General features: G+C 38.8%; 1 protein-coding gene across 2 annotated transcripts in view; it reads left to right on the top strand.

Moving 5' to 3' along the window:
- The window catches only part of LOC150101792 (calcium-activated chloride channel regulator 1-like), a 252,305-nt gene that overhangs the window by 159,204 nt on the left and 78,054 nt on the right, over positions 1-15,047 (top strand). The gene's annotated exons all lie outside the window — the stretch shown is intronic.

Genomic DNA, 15,047 nt, shown 5'->3' with positions numbered 1-15,047 from the left:
CACTAATAATACCGGTAGCGCACAACATTTACAGCCGCTCTTACTCAAACAATTTCATTAATTTCATTAATTAAACAATTAAACATTAAACAATTATGCATATATACTTAATTATTCCTAGTATAACTTATCTGAATCAGGAGCTCTTCAAATCGCGTCCATAGCACTTGGCTCACTAGCACCCTCTAGAGCCACCTTTATGCAAAGGAACTACTTTGCCTTCCTTCCACTACCTAGGGACCATACCAGAGTTCAAACTTAAGTTAAATAACCAGTAAGAGGCGTTGACAATTCCTTTGCACATTCACGCAACACCCAAGCTAATATTCCATCTAAACCTATAGCAGTGTTTGCATTTAAATTTTGCAATATACTAAGTACTTCTGATTTCTTAATTTCAGTTCTCACATTAGTTATTGCTACAGGTACAGAGATATCCTCATTTGGGTGATAGACTTTTGAAAAATGATCACTCGGTAACTCTACTATTACATCTGAATTGGTCACCTCAATACCATCACCACCCACTAAAGTTATCCTTCCGAAGTCATTCTTCCTTTTACTTGCCACGTAATGGAAGAACTCTTTGTGATTACCCTTGATCTCCTTGGCTAGGGTCTTCTCATAGACCACCACATACAGACTGCCTATTATTAGGAACTTCTGTCCTAGAACCATGCTTGTGAAGTGGATATTACTATTTTATCTTCTTTCCACTCCTTATGAACCCTACCCACTGCAAGACTTTCATTAAATAACCAGGTCAAAGGCATAGCCAACTGTGGTGCACATTCCTTAAGAATATGTGGTGATATGTCATCCATTCCCACAACCATATTAACATCTGAGACATCTCTAATTCGTTCACTTCCAAATCTAATACTAGCCTCTCTTCTATATATTGCACCACATCATTTACACCAGTATGATATACTTTGATAAAGTGCTCGTTCAATAATTCCACTATATCCTTTTCAATTGTTATTCTGTTGCCTGTTGCCATGACTAACCACTAGTATCAACCTGCCATAATTATTCTTTCTCTTGCTTTTTGGTGGATAGGAGGAAAAGAGGTGATATGATAGAGATAGAGAAATTTAAATTAGTGAGAGGATGTTATTAGGTTAATCCAGTTGGGATTATAAAAAGAGTAGAAGTCAAGTGAGGAAAACAAGAGGCCATCTCTGGAAGTTATGTAAGAGTGTGGTAAAAAGGGATGTGAGGAGTAGATATTTTACATGGAAAATTGTCAGTGAATGAAATGCATTATCAGAATGTATTGTTAATGCAAGGAGTGTTAAGGACTTTAAGATTTGGTATGATAAATATCTTGTCAGTTGTATGAACCTCCTACAATGAGTCCGCCGACTCCATGGAGGGTTCAATAATAATAATAATAAAAATTTGGGAAACATTAATCCTCAGAGATCCCTATTTACAACCTAAGCCTCCTCAGCAGACTCATTGAGAGGTTTACTCAATCAGCAATATAATTATCTTATTGAACTTTAAATTCCTTAATACACCTGCCATTCACAATGTCTTGTAATATGTTCCACTCACACACAATTCTCCACAATATAAAAAATCTACTTACACACTTCTTGGCCACACCTTTTCCCTCTGCACGAATTTAGTTTAATCCTTTATCCAAGTGTGAGCAAACAAAGTTTGCACCTGAAGATATCTTCAGGACTGGGGTAAGTTAGTACAACATCGGGCAACTCGTAGCAAAGGTGGACCAAGCTAACATCACTTGGATAAAGAATTAAACTAAATTTATTATAGTCTAACCAAGTGAAAAATAAACTTTCAACATCTTTCTCTAAATCCAGAGTAATTTAATAAAAAGGTGGCACACCTTTTGGCAACTCCAATAGGTAAAGATGACCTCGCCATTGCTTCTGCCTGGTGTTTCCACTTCTGGGCTTGGCTCCCACTGAAGAGACCTCAATAAAGGTCGAAACTAGTCTGGGTAGTGGCCCTTACCTTAATGCATAATGTTATACATATCCACAAGGAGATGTGTTTTGCATTATGGGAGATACTGAGATAGGAGTGATGTTAGCTTGGTTCGCCTTTGCTACGAGTTGCCCAGTGTTGTACTACCTTACCCCAGTCCTGAAGATATCTTCAAGTGCAAACTTTGTTTGCTCACACTTGGATAAAGGATTAAACTAAATTTATTTTTTTAGTTGTACTTTAGATCTAGGGGATGGTGATGGCATTCTTAAAATCCTTCTGAAGAAATGGTCATGGGTTGGGCAAAGGATTGATTATTGTTTTAATTCTGTAGGAACTGTACATACTCCATTAAAACTCCAACATGATCTCCCAGCTTTAGCACACGAATATTATTATTATTGCATCAATCTCCATGGAGTCAGCAGGATCATTGAGAGGTTCATTCAGTCAGCAATATAATTATCATATTACACTTTAAATTCCTTAACACTCCTGCCATTCATAGTACATTCTGGTAATGTGTTCCACTCACCCACAATATAAAAAATCTACTTACACACTTCTTCACCATCAATCCTCCTAGTAATCTCATATAAATCTCCTCACTAACTTAAATGTCTCTATCACCTATTTTCTGCCATTCGACAAAGCTTTATAATTTACATTCCTTTAACTTCTCTCCATAACCAACATTCCAGCATCGCTTAACTCGCTTGTCTCTGGATCCTTTGTAATGTTTCCACATTAATAATTATGTTTCTATAACTTGAGTATCAGCCCAGGAAAGATCTCATGAATGGAAATAATGTATGATCATTCCACTATAAAATGGTGATGCAAAAACAGCAGATGTTTGACTACTGACCTATCAGTATATATGTATGGAGTAAGTGGTGAAGATTGTAGAGAAGTTGGTAAGTACTCTCATACAGAAATGAGTTGACAGGCTTTGCATAGAACATCATGGATTTCCTAAAAGTGAGGTCATGTTTTTTTGTGAGTCCCACTCACAAAAGGTTGTACTGTGAGTGGGCTAAGTATTTTTTTTTTCAGTTTTTTTTTTTTTTTGTATTTTTATTGCTTTTTATCATAATTCAGAAACCATGCTCTAGAGACCAAACTTGGAACTTTTTCAAGCCAATTTAAGGCTTCCAATAAGTGGGGTGGCAGTCTCACACAAGGCAATGAGATTCATCTCCAACCTAATGAATGAAGGGGAATGGATATACTATGACACTGTTGGACTTTGCTAAGGCATTTGATAGGATACCACATGAAAAACTGTTGCATAAACTAGAATATATGGAACAGGAATGTAAACTATTGACTTGGATAAGCAGCTGTCAGATAGTATTTGGAGATATATATATCAAGCATCTCTACTTGACACCTCCAAAGAGTCTAAAGACTCATCGAGGGAGGGCACTACTCTACAACTATCAGTCTCCACCACTCAATTCACCAACTACAGTGAACTGCATCATCTACACCAATGCCATCTACTACCCACCACCACCACTACTTTTTTCACAGACAATCACAAACATCCATGTCCATGGTGGGATTCGAACCAGCAGCCTTTTGGCTGGAGAGCAGATATGCTAATCACTTGGCCAATCAAGCCAGCAAAAACTACGTGGAGATGCCAAGGCGTGTATATATAAAGTGATATATGAATCTGCTAGATTTAAGGTGACCAGTAATTTATACAAGGGATCGGTCCTTGGACAATTGTTGTTCAGTCTGTACATTAATGATATTGGGGAGAACCTGACAGGATATATTCATTTGTTTACTGATGAGATAAAGATATGCAGGGCAATCAGGGATGCTACTGATATATCTCTTACAAAAGGATTTGAATATGATGAAACCACAGGCAAATGATAATGGCCATTAGTTTGATATTAGTAAGTGTAAAGTTATGCACTTTGGTGTGATGAGATTAACAGCATATGTTGGTGGGATTATGCTTGGAGAAACTGATGACGTCAAGAATCTTGGACTTATGGTGCACAAGAATTTTAAGTTCAAAATCAAATAGCAAAAAGCTGTGAATAGAATTGCGAGGATAATTGTGATGCCAAAGGAACATTAATATGTAATGATAAGAAAGTAAATTTGCCTCTTTATTTGAACTTTATACAGCCACATCTGGATTAATGTGCACAGATTTGGTCTCCTGGATTCTGAGGGGATAAAGAAGTTGTGGGAAGGTTGCAAAGAAGAGTTACAAAGATGATATTGGGATTATGGAATGTAGATTTTAAGAACAGATTGAGAATATGTGGACTGCAGATAAACTGGAGAAAGAGGAATAATATGATAGAGGATATTAAATATGTGGACTGCAGATAAACTGGAGAAAGAGGAATAATATGATAGAGGATATTATAAACTTCTGAATAGGTGTAACATGATACTGGTTGATGAAATATTTCCTTATGGAAGGTGGGGAAAAGACAGAGGACATCCATGGAAATTAAGTTTGTGTGCAGTTAAATAAGTGGTGAAAGCTAGATTTTTCTCTCACAGAGCAGTAAGTGAGTTTGGATTATTGACATTGACAAATTTGGATTATTGACATTTTAGTGCCCACCGATAACAATATTAACAGCAAAGAATTGGGGGTAAATATCGAGATCTGACAATTGAAGTGGGCCAGTTGTGACTTAGAAATTACAATTTTAACGAAGTTATCTAACTATTTGGAAGAATTAAACAAGGATTTAACCATGTATGATCTACAAAAATTGCATCACTTTGAATAGCTCATATTTTACAGTACTACTTGACAGATTATTTTCAGATGCTTGGGTAGAATCTGAATTGCACTATATCACCAGTAAAATTATTGTCTGAATAATATCTTGTTTTGGCTATGTATCAATTGGGTAAATAATAATAATAATTTTTTTGGAAGGCCTGTGTGGCTCAGTGGATGTAACGCTTGCATACTTTGTGCTAGGCTGCCCTAAGACAGACTTAAGTTCAAGTCTAGTCACTGACTGAAGGAACTTTTTCTAAATCTTTCTTTGACTGGTTCACAAGTTAGTCAATCTCTGGCATGGTCAAGTGGGCATTTTTTTGTCCTGGAAACTCTGGTTTTCACCCAGTAAACTAAAGAAAATCGACTGTAGAACCCACACTATTTTAGAAAAGACCATATCCTGTTAGGATAAGGTACCAAGAGATGGCAGCACTTGTTTGCCAGTCTCTTCATCAGTTGCTGCTTATAATTAGCGATAGTCTTGGGTCAGCCAATCTCTGATTGGCTACTGGTGGAGATTGAACTGCCCATTCAGTCTCCAAAAGCTGGATAGGGTTCAAAGGCCTCTCATACTCGTTATAAAAAAAAACAAAAGCATTGGCCGAGTTTATTATTATTTATCATCGTGATCATTTACTAGCAAAAGGTATATCATTTACTGCTAATATTAGCAATACAACTCATTTTCATAATATCATTATTATTATTATCATCAGACCTCATTAGAGTCAAGAGACTCATCATAGGAAGTCTTACTCACACACACATAGCTGATCATAGTAAGGTAAGGTATCTTAAATATCTGAGAAGGTGTTAGAAAAGAGCTTCTTGAAAAGATAAACACTATCTTGAGTAATAATTGACAATATTGCTTGAATTTTAGTGTAGTACTGTTATTTTTAATATTGTTGTGTGTCTGTGTGATTTTGGGGATGATTTCTTTGTGACTTATTAATTGAAATTGCCTTCTTTAAACAGAATACAATGGCAGTACTCATGAGGTCAACCTGTGTGGCCAGGTGGGAACCATGAAAATCAAGTAGCATTAATAACATGGACTTTTTTAAAACGGGTTCAATATTGTGAATGTAATATGTATGCATAGCAGAATGTAAGAGGTGTTGGTGGAGAGGCTGAATGGGAGAAGAGAGAGAGTGGATTTGTAGGAAATGCAATATATTATTAGACCACGAGTTAATGAATGTGAAACAGACTGAAGAAATAAAAGATGGTGTAAACAAAAGAAACAGAAATGGAATGAAAGCTAGTGAAACTGAGGGAGTTAAAGAATATAGAAGTTACTGATAAGAGAGTGAAAGAAAGATGAATGAGGAAAATTGAAGTGAGGTAGAGAGACTAAGGGAGTGACAGTGAAATTGTCAGAATGCAAGATTTGATGATACAGTCATTAAAAATGAAATGAGGAATAACTGAATGATATTAGACATGCACGCACTTTAGAGTGAGTACACTTTCTCCAGTGCACTCACTCTAAAGTAATAGAAGTAAGAAGTAAAGTGATAATTTAAGAGAATGGTATTGAAGAGACAGAAGTGCTTGGTAAGGGAAACATTAGTAGTGGGAGAGTGGGAATGCCAGAAGAACAAGGAAATGGGGAGCCTAGATGGAAGGGAAACATGGCATAGAAAGGGTGGATATTGAAAGTAGCCTTTGAATATGTGTAAGGAGATAATTCGCTTGGAGATGGATTATATATGTGAATATATGTGGTAAGCAGTCATAAAGGTGATTGGGCTAAGGCAGGTGAGGTGGGAAAATCACAACCAACAAGTGGTTTGGATAGGACTAGTTATAAACCTAAAAATGAACTGCTGCTGTATTAACTGGTAATTAATTTACAGAATTAACAACGCATATGAAGTATTTAATTAAAGATAACTTTAATGAATCACTTCTATATTTCGGCAATGTCACATTGCCATCTTCAGGAACATAAAGATATGGTACGTGCACTAAGGAACTAACAAAGCAAATGAGGAAGAATGTAAGAAACTAATTTTGTTCCTAAAGTCCTAATGGTGCCCTCTTGCGGGCTAATTTGGTAGTCTTGGCAGTTGGGCTGAAGTTCTCATAATGAAAGTCTCCCAAATTTGGGGCAGTTTCATGCACCCAAATTTGTTGAGGTTAGGAACGTTTTTTAGAGCTGCTGAAGATTCTTTGAATAATCTTTCGTATTTAAACTTGCTGCGATGGATTATTTTTGTTTTCTTCCAACGAATTTTATGGTGGATATCTAAGGCATGGTCTGCCAACCCAGAGCGGCTGTACTGGTGAAACCGGATGTAGTCTTGGTGTTCTGAAATCCTGATATTTGTTGTTCTGCCTGTTTGGCCAAAGTAGGACAATTTGCAGCTGCAAGGGACCTGGTATACACCAGGTAGGTCTAGGGGAAGTGGTTGGTCTTTGGTAGAGCGGATAAGGGATGCCAACTTTTTATATGGTCTGTAACAGGAAGTAAGGTCATATTTTTTGAGGATATTAGTTATTTTTTCAGAGGTGCCCTGGATGTAGGGGATAGTGTAGTGATAGACTTGGTGTAGTCTTTATTGTGGAGGGGGGGGTTGTGGTTTACAGGTTTTAGTATTTTTTGGATTTTTTTGGGGTTATAGCCATTGGCTAAGAAAGTGTTGAGGATGTGGTTTAGTTCCATAGTCAGGGCCTTGTCATCTGAGCAGATTAATTTTGCCCTGTTATATAGTGTTTTTATCACCCCATATTGTTGTGAGGGGGGGGGGGGATTGCTGCTGAATGTATCTGCCAGTGTGGGTGGGTTTTCTGTAAACAGAGAAAACCAAAGATCCATCAAGCTGGCGGGTGATTAAAGTATCTAGGAAGGGGAGGGTGTTGTTTTCCTCTTTTTCTAAGGTGAACTGGATTCTGGGATGTTGGTTGTTTAAGTGTATTAGGAAGGAGTGGAGTGTGTCTGGCCATGTGGCCAAATAGCAAACATATCATCCGCATAACGAAGCCAAATAGTGGGTTTTTGTGGGGCGGAGTTTAAGGCTTTCTCTTCAAATGTCTCCATAAAGAAATTGGCCAAGGGCGGGGAAAGTGGTGAATCCATGGCTGTCCGCTCTATCTGTTTGTAGAACTTTCCTTGCCAAACGAAATAGCCTGAGTTCATTGTGAACTGAAATAGGGCTGAGATATCGGGAGGAAACTTGGCTTGGATGAGCTCAAGAGTTTCTTTGAGTGGGACATTAGTGAATAGGGAGGAGACGTCAAAACTGACCATTATGTCAGTGTGTTGGAGTGTGAGGTTTTCTATACTGGCTTTAAAGTGGGCTGAGTTTTTTATGTGTGATGGTGTGTTGCCAGTGTAGTGTGTGAGCGTTTTGGCTAAATGTTTGGCTAATTTATATGTGGGGGAATCAATGCCATCCACTATGGGACGCAATGGCACATTTTGTTTATGTATTTTTGGGAGTCCATATAATCGGGGGGGTCTAGAGTAATAAGGTTTAAGTTTGTTGGTGACTTCCACAGGCCAAGACGTGACCTTCTTAAGGAGTCTGTGGATAGTTCTAATCTGAGAGTTGGTCGGATTATATTCAATGGGGAGGTAAGTAGTACAGTCTCGTAATAAAGAATTTAGCTTTGTGATTACTATTTTTTTGTTGTTTTTTAATTCTTGTAGGGCTGTATATTCGTTTTTGGATAAGTTGGATTTCGGAGGTTTGGCTTTAGTGAGAACACCGACTACATCCATTCTCACGTTGTTGGCGATATGGTTAGGCAGGTTGCGAATTCCACGCTCTATTTGGATCATGATTTCTTCAGCAGGTATCCTTTTTGGAGCTAGGGCGAAATTGTGACCACGTGAAAGCGCGGTGAGTGCTTCAGGCTTTAAAACTGCCGACGAGAGGTTGACTACTGTGTTAAGTGGTGGCTGGGGTACAGAAGTAGAAGTCTTTGTCAGGTTTTCGTATTTTGTCACGTGCCGACTACGTATTTTTTCGAATTCCTTTCTTGCCGATGTGCATGAGATGTCATGAAGTATCGACCATAGATCAAGGCCGAGTGTGTTAGAAAGCTCTTCCTCTAGCGCCCGTAAGGTTTTGTTTTCGTCGGCAAGGAGAACGCGCATCGCGGTAATTTGTTCTCTTAACAGGGCGAAGCTAGTGCAGTTATAAATGTGTAGAGCTTTCTCAGAAGTGAAACGGTGCTTCAATTTGACACAGTTGGGGATCACTTTGTTATCCCGGCAGCGTTTTAGGAACGTCAGACGATTTATTTGCCTCGATATCTTCAACCTCAATTTGCCGTATTGACGGGCCTTTAGTGCGATTGCATCTCCGTGGATGATCATGATTCTGCTAGTAAGATTTATACGTTGGTTAGGCATAACTGGTAATTAATTTACGGAATTAACAACGCATATGAAGTATTTAATTAAAGATAACTTTAATGAATCACTTCTATATTTCGACAATGTCACATTGCCATCTTCAGGAACATAAAGATATGGTACGTGCACTAAGGAACTAACAAAGCAAATGAGGAAGAATGTAAGAAACTAATTTTGTTCCTAAAGTCCTAATGGTGCCCTCTTGCGGGCTAATTTGGTAGTCTTGGCAGTTGGGCTGAAGTTCTCATAATGAAAGTCTCCCAAATTTGGGGCAGTTTCATGCACCCAAATTTGTTGAGGTTAGGAACGTTTTTTAGAGCTGCTGAAGATTCTTTGAATAATCTTTCGTATTTAAACTTGCTGCGATGGATTATTTTTGTTTTCATCCAACGAATTTTATGGTGGGTATCTAAGGCATGGTCTGCCAACCCAGAGCGGCTGTACTGGTGAAACCGGATGTAGTCATGGTGTTCTGAAATCCTGATATTTGTTGTTCTGCCTGTTTGGCCAAAGTAGGACAATTTGCAGCTGCAAGGGACCTGGTATACACCAGGTAGGTCTAGGGGAAGTGGTTGGTCTTTGGTAGAGCGGATAAGGGATGCCAACTTTTTATATGATCTGTAACAGGAAGTAAGGTCATATTTTTTGAGGATATTAGTTATTTTTTCAGAGGTGCCCTGGATGTAGGGGATAGTGATAGACTTGGTGTAGTCTTTATTGTGGAGGGGGGGAGGGGGGGTTGTAGTTTACAGGTTTTAGTATTTTTTGGATTTTTTGGGGGTTATAGCCATTGGCTAAGAAAGTGTTGAGGATGTGGTTTAGTTCCATAGTCAGGGCCTTGTCATCTGAGCAGATTAATTTTGCCCTGTTATATAGTGTTTTTATCACCCCATATTGTTGTGAGGGGGGGGGGGTGGGATTGCTGGTGAATGTATCTGCCAGTGTGGGTGGGTTTTCTGTAAACAGAGAAAACCAAAGATCCATCAAGCTGGCGGGTGATTAAAGTGTCTAGGAAGGGGAGGGTGTTGTTTTCCTCTTTTTCTAAGGTGAACTGGATTCTGGGATGTTGGTTGTTTAAGTGTGTTAGGAAGGAGTGGAGTGTGTCTGAGCCATGTGGCCAAATAGCAAACACATCATCCACATAACGAAGCCAAATAGTGGGTTCTTGTGGGGCGGAGTTTAAGGCTTTCTCTTCTAACACACTCGGCCTTGATCTATGGTCGATACTTCATGACATCTCATGCACATCGGCAAGAAAGGAATTCGAAAAAATACGTAGTCGGCACGTGACAAAATACGAAAACCTGACAAAGACTTCTACTTCTGTACCCCAGCCACCACTTAACACAGTAGTCAACCTCTCGTCGGCAGTTTTAAAGCCTGAAGCACTCACCGTGCTTTCACGTGGTCACAATTTCGCCCTAGCTCCAAAAAGGATACCTGCTGAAGAAATCATGATCCAAATAGAGCGTGGAATTCGCAACCTGCCTAACCATATCGCCAACAACGTGAGAATGGATGTAGTCGGTGTTCTCACTAAAGCCAAACCTCCGAAATCCAACTTATCCAAAAACGAATATACAGCCCTACAAGAATTAAAAAACAACAAAAAAATAGTAATCACAAAGCTAAATTCTTTATTACGAGACTGTACTACTTACCTCCCCATTGAATATAATCCGACCAACTCTCCGATTAGAACTATCCACAGACTCCTTAAGAAGGTCACGTCTTGGCCTGTGGAAGTCACCAACAAACTTAAACCTTATTACTCTAGACCCCCCCGATTATATGGACTCCCAAAAATACATAAACAAAATGTGCCATTGCGTCCCATAGTGGATGGCATTGATTCCCCCACATATAAATTAGCCAAACATTTAGCCAAAACGCTCACACACTACACTGGCAACACACCATCACACATAAAAAACTCAGCCCACTTTAAAGCCAGTATAGAAAACCTCACACTCCAACACACTGACATAATGGTCAGTTTTGACGTCTCCTCCCTATTCACTAATGTCCCACTCAAAGAAACCCTTGAACTCATCCAAGCTAAGTTTCCTCCCGATATCTCAGCCCTATTTCAGTTCACAATGAACTCAGGCTATTTCGTTTGGCAAGGAAAGTTCTACAAACAGATAGAGGGGACAGCCATGGGTTCACCACTTTCCCCGCCCTTGGCCAATTTCTTTATGGAGACATTTGAAGAGAAAGCCTTAAACTCCGCCCCACAAAAACCCACTATTTGGCTTCGTTATGTGGATGATGTGTTTGCTATTTGGCCACATGGCTCAGACACACTCCACTCCTTCCTAACACACTTAAACAACCAACATCCCAGAATTCAGTTCACCTTAGAAAAAGAGGAAAACAACACTCTTCCCTTCCTAGACACTTTAATCACCCGCCAGCTTGATGGATCTTTGGTTTTCTCTGTTTACAGAAAACCCACCCACACTGGCAGATACATTCACCAGCAATCCTACCACCCTCCCTCACAACAATATGGGGTGATAAAAACACTATATAACAGGGCAAAATTAATCTGCTCAGATGACAAGGCCCTGACTATGGAACTAAACCACATCCTCAACACTTTCTTAGCCAATGGCTATAACCCCAAAAAAATCCAAAAAATACTAAAACCTGTAAACCACAACCCCCCCCTCCACAATAAAGACTACACCAAGTCTATCACTACACTATCCCCTACATCCAGGGCACCTCTGAAAAAATAACTAATATCCTCAAAAAATATGACCTTACTTCCTGTTACAGACCATATAAAAAGTTGGCATCCCTTATCCGCTCTACCAAAGACCAACCACTTCCCCTAGACCTACCTGGTGTATACCAGGTCCCTTGCAGCTGCAAATTGTCCTACTTTGGCCAAACAGGCAGAACAACAAATATCAGGATTTCAGAACACCAAGACTACATCCGGTTTCACCAGTACAGCCGCTCTGGGTTGGCAGACCATGCCTTAGATACCCACCATAAAATTCGTTGGAAGAAAACAAAAATAATCCATCGCAGCAAGTTTAAATACGAAAGATTATTCAAAGAATCTTCAGCAGCTCTAAAAAACGTTCCTAACCTCAACAAATTTGGGTGCATGAAACTGCCCCAAATTTGGGAGACTTTCATTATGAGAACTTCAGCCCAACTGCCAAGACTACCAAATTAGCCCACAAGAGGGCACCATTAGGACTTTAGGAACAAAATTAGTTTCTTACATTCTTCCTCATTTGCTTTGTTAGTTCCTTAGTGCACGTACCATATCTTTATGTTCCTGAAGATGGCAATGTGACATTGTCGAAATATAGAAGTGATTCATTAAAGTTATCTTTAATTAAATACTTCATATGCGTTGTTAATTCCGTAAATTAATTACCAGTTATGTCTAACCAATGTATAAGTCTTACTACCAGATGCTGTATTTGCTTACAAATGCCAGAAGTATCAGAAATAAGGTGGATGAAATGGTTTCACTGATTGAGTTTATTCACCCCAAAATTGTTGGAATAAGAGATTTTTCTATCCTTATGAAAAATATAGTATTTTTCATAAGGATAGAAAGGACAGAAGAGAGGGGGAGTGCTGCTGATAGCAAGGGAATATATCCACATAAGGTAGACATGAAAGAGGAAAATAGTGGCAATGTGATATAAAGTGGAGGTTGACAGGGAAGACATATTTAGTTGGATGTTGCTTTAGGCTAGGGAATGTGAAGGGTGGTGATGAAGAAATGTATAAACAACTTGGATTAGTGAACAAAGGAAGGTTAATTATTATGGGTGATTTTAATTATGGCAGTATAGATTGAAATGAAGAGATAATATATGGGAAAAAAGAAAATGAATTTCTTGAGAGATAACTATCTCAAGCATCATGTAAAGGAGGGTACACAAGGATCAAGAGTTTTAGATATGATCATTTCATCAGAGGATGTAATTATGAGTCAGGGGTTTCACACTTTCCTCCAGTTGGTGAGGGTGATCACAAAGGGATCACCTGGGTTGTGGCTAGCCATATGCAGACTTCTGTGATAAAGGATATATGTGGAATTACAAGACTGGTGATTATGACAAACTTAGGAAACAGCTTTTAGCTATAGCATGGAACAAGGAGTTGAGCAGTAAGGAAATAAATGCTGCTTGGGAACTGACAAAGAAATATATATAACAGCATCAATGAGTGAATGTATTCCAAAAGCCAAAAGGCTGAATAAGGTAACTGTAAAACAGATAAATGAGAGGCTAAAGCATGAAATCTGGAGGAAGGTACTTTGAAGGCAGTACAAGATAAAGATGAAAATGATATTAATGGATGAAAATGGCAGAATTGTAACTGCTGCAGAAGACATTGTAGTATTCAGTGATCAATTTATAAGGGTTTCATCCTGATTCAGGGTGGAATCATGAGGAACTTAAGTGTAGAGGACTAGGAGAGAATGGCTTAATTGTGAGTGAGCAGGAAGCATTTGAGGAAATAAATAACCTTGATTTCAATAAGACAATAGAATTTTATGACATATCACCACATGTCTTAAGAGAATGTTCCAGGGAATTGGCAGTAGCATTACCATGCCTGTTTAGTAAGAGTCTTACAACACCACAGGTTCCAAGAGAGTGAAAAGAAGGTATATTTGTTCCACTGCATAAAGGTGGTGATAAGGCTGTAGCTATAAATTATAGGCCAATCTGGATTTGTGGTGAAGGTACCAGAGAAATTGGTGAGAAGTAGGATACAGAAATGGGTTGATAACAGTAGTATTCTCTGTGGTTATCGGCATGAGTTTGTTAAAGGGAGATCATGTTTTACTAACTTACTTATGTACTACAACAAGGTGGCAAACACCTTGGACAGGGAAATGTATATATAGTGGTGTATTTGGGTTTGCAAAAGCTTTTGATAGACTGCCACATGATAAGTTGTTAAGTAAATGTAAATTGAAACAGATGGAATTGGATAACAGACTTCTGAGTTGGATCAGTAATTAGTTGTCAGATATGTATCAGAAAGTTGTATATGGGAAGGGGGGGGTAGTATCTTGAAAGAAGGTCACTAGTGGAGTGTGCTACAGGGGTCAGTTTTGAGACTTGTTCAATTTGTATATTAATGATATTGGGATTGATATTACTGGTAATATGCAGATATTTGCAGATGATGCAAAACTGGGGAGCAATGCAGAATCAAGCAGATGTTATGGCTTCACAGGAGGACTTGAATAGATTGCATGAATGGGCAGGTAAGTGGAACTGTCAGTTCGGTGTTGCATAGTTTAAGGTTTCGAGATTTGGTAAGCAATGATAGGATGAAAAGTATAGTGGGGAAACTTTAAAGGAAGCAGAGGAGATGAGAGATCTAAGAGTGATGGTGGACAATGACCTGTAATTCAGGGACCACATTACACAATCGGATGTGAAGACGTCATATCGAATAATAACAATGATATGGAGAAACTTGTAGAAATAAAGAGGTTCTGGTTCCATTGTATAAGGCCTTGATCAGGCTTCATATGGATTAGCGTGCCCAGATTTGGTCACCAGATTTTCGTGGTGACGCAGATATGTTAAAAAGGGTCTAGAGAAGATTCAGAAAGGTGTAGTGGTTTTGGGAATGTGGAATACGAGGACAGACTGAGAGAATGTAAACCGCAAAGCCTCATGAATAGAAGAAGGGGGGGGTGATATGATTGATAATTGAAAGCTAGTCAGGGATTGTTATCAGGTTAACATGGAAGAGATTTTGCATAGAATGGAAGAAAGGGATAGGACAAGAGGCATTGCTGAAAACTGTATAAGGAGAGTATGAGCAGAAGAGTGAGGAGAAGGTTCTATTCATGGAGAGTGGGTTGGTGAATGGAATGCATTGCCTGAATGTGGACACACTGAATCAGTTTAATACACGGTTGAATGAGCATTATGTGTAATA

The sequence above is a fragment of the Typopeltis vanoorti genome, chromosome 11, assembly GCF_054136105.1.
Source record: "Typopeltis vanoorti isolate ZY-2024b chromosome 11, IOZ_Tvanoo_1.0, whole genome shotgun sequence".
Taxonomy (NCBI): domain Eukaryota; kingdom Metazoa; phylum Arthropoda; class Arachnida; order Uropygi; family Thelyphonidae; genus Typopeltis; species Typopeltis vanoorti.
The sequence above is the reverse complement of the archived record's forward strand: the minus strand, read 5'-3'. Positions and strand labels throughout refer to the sequence as shown.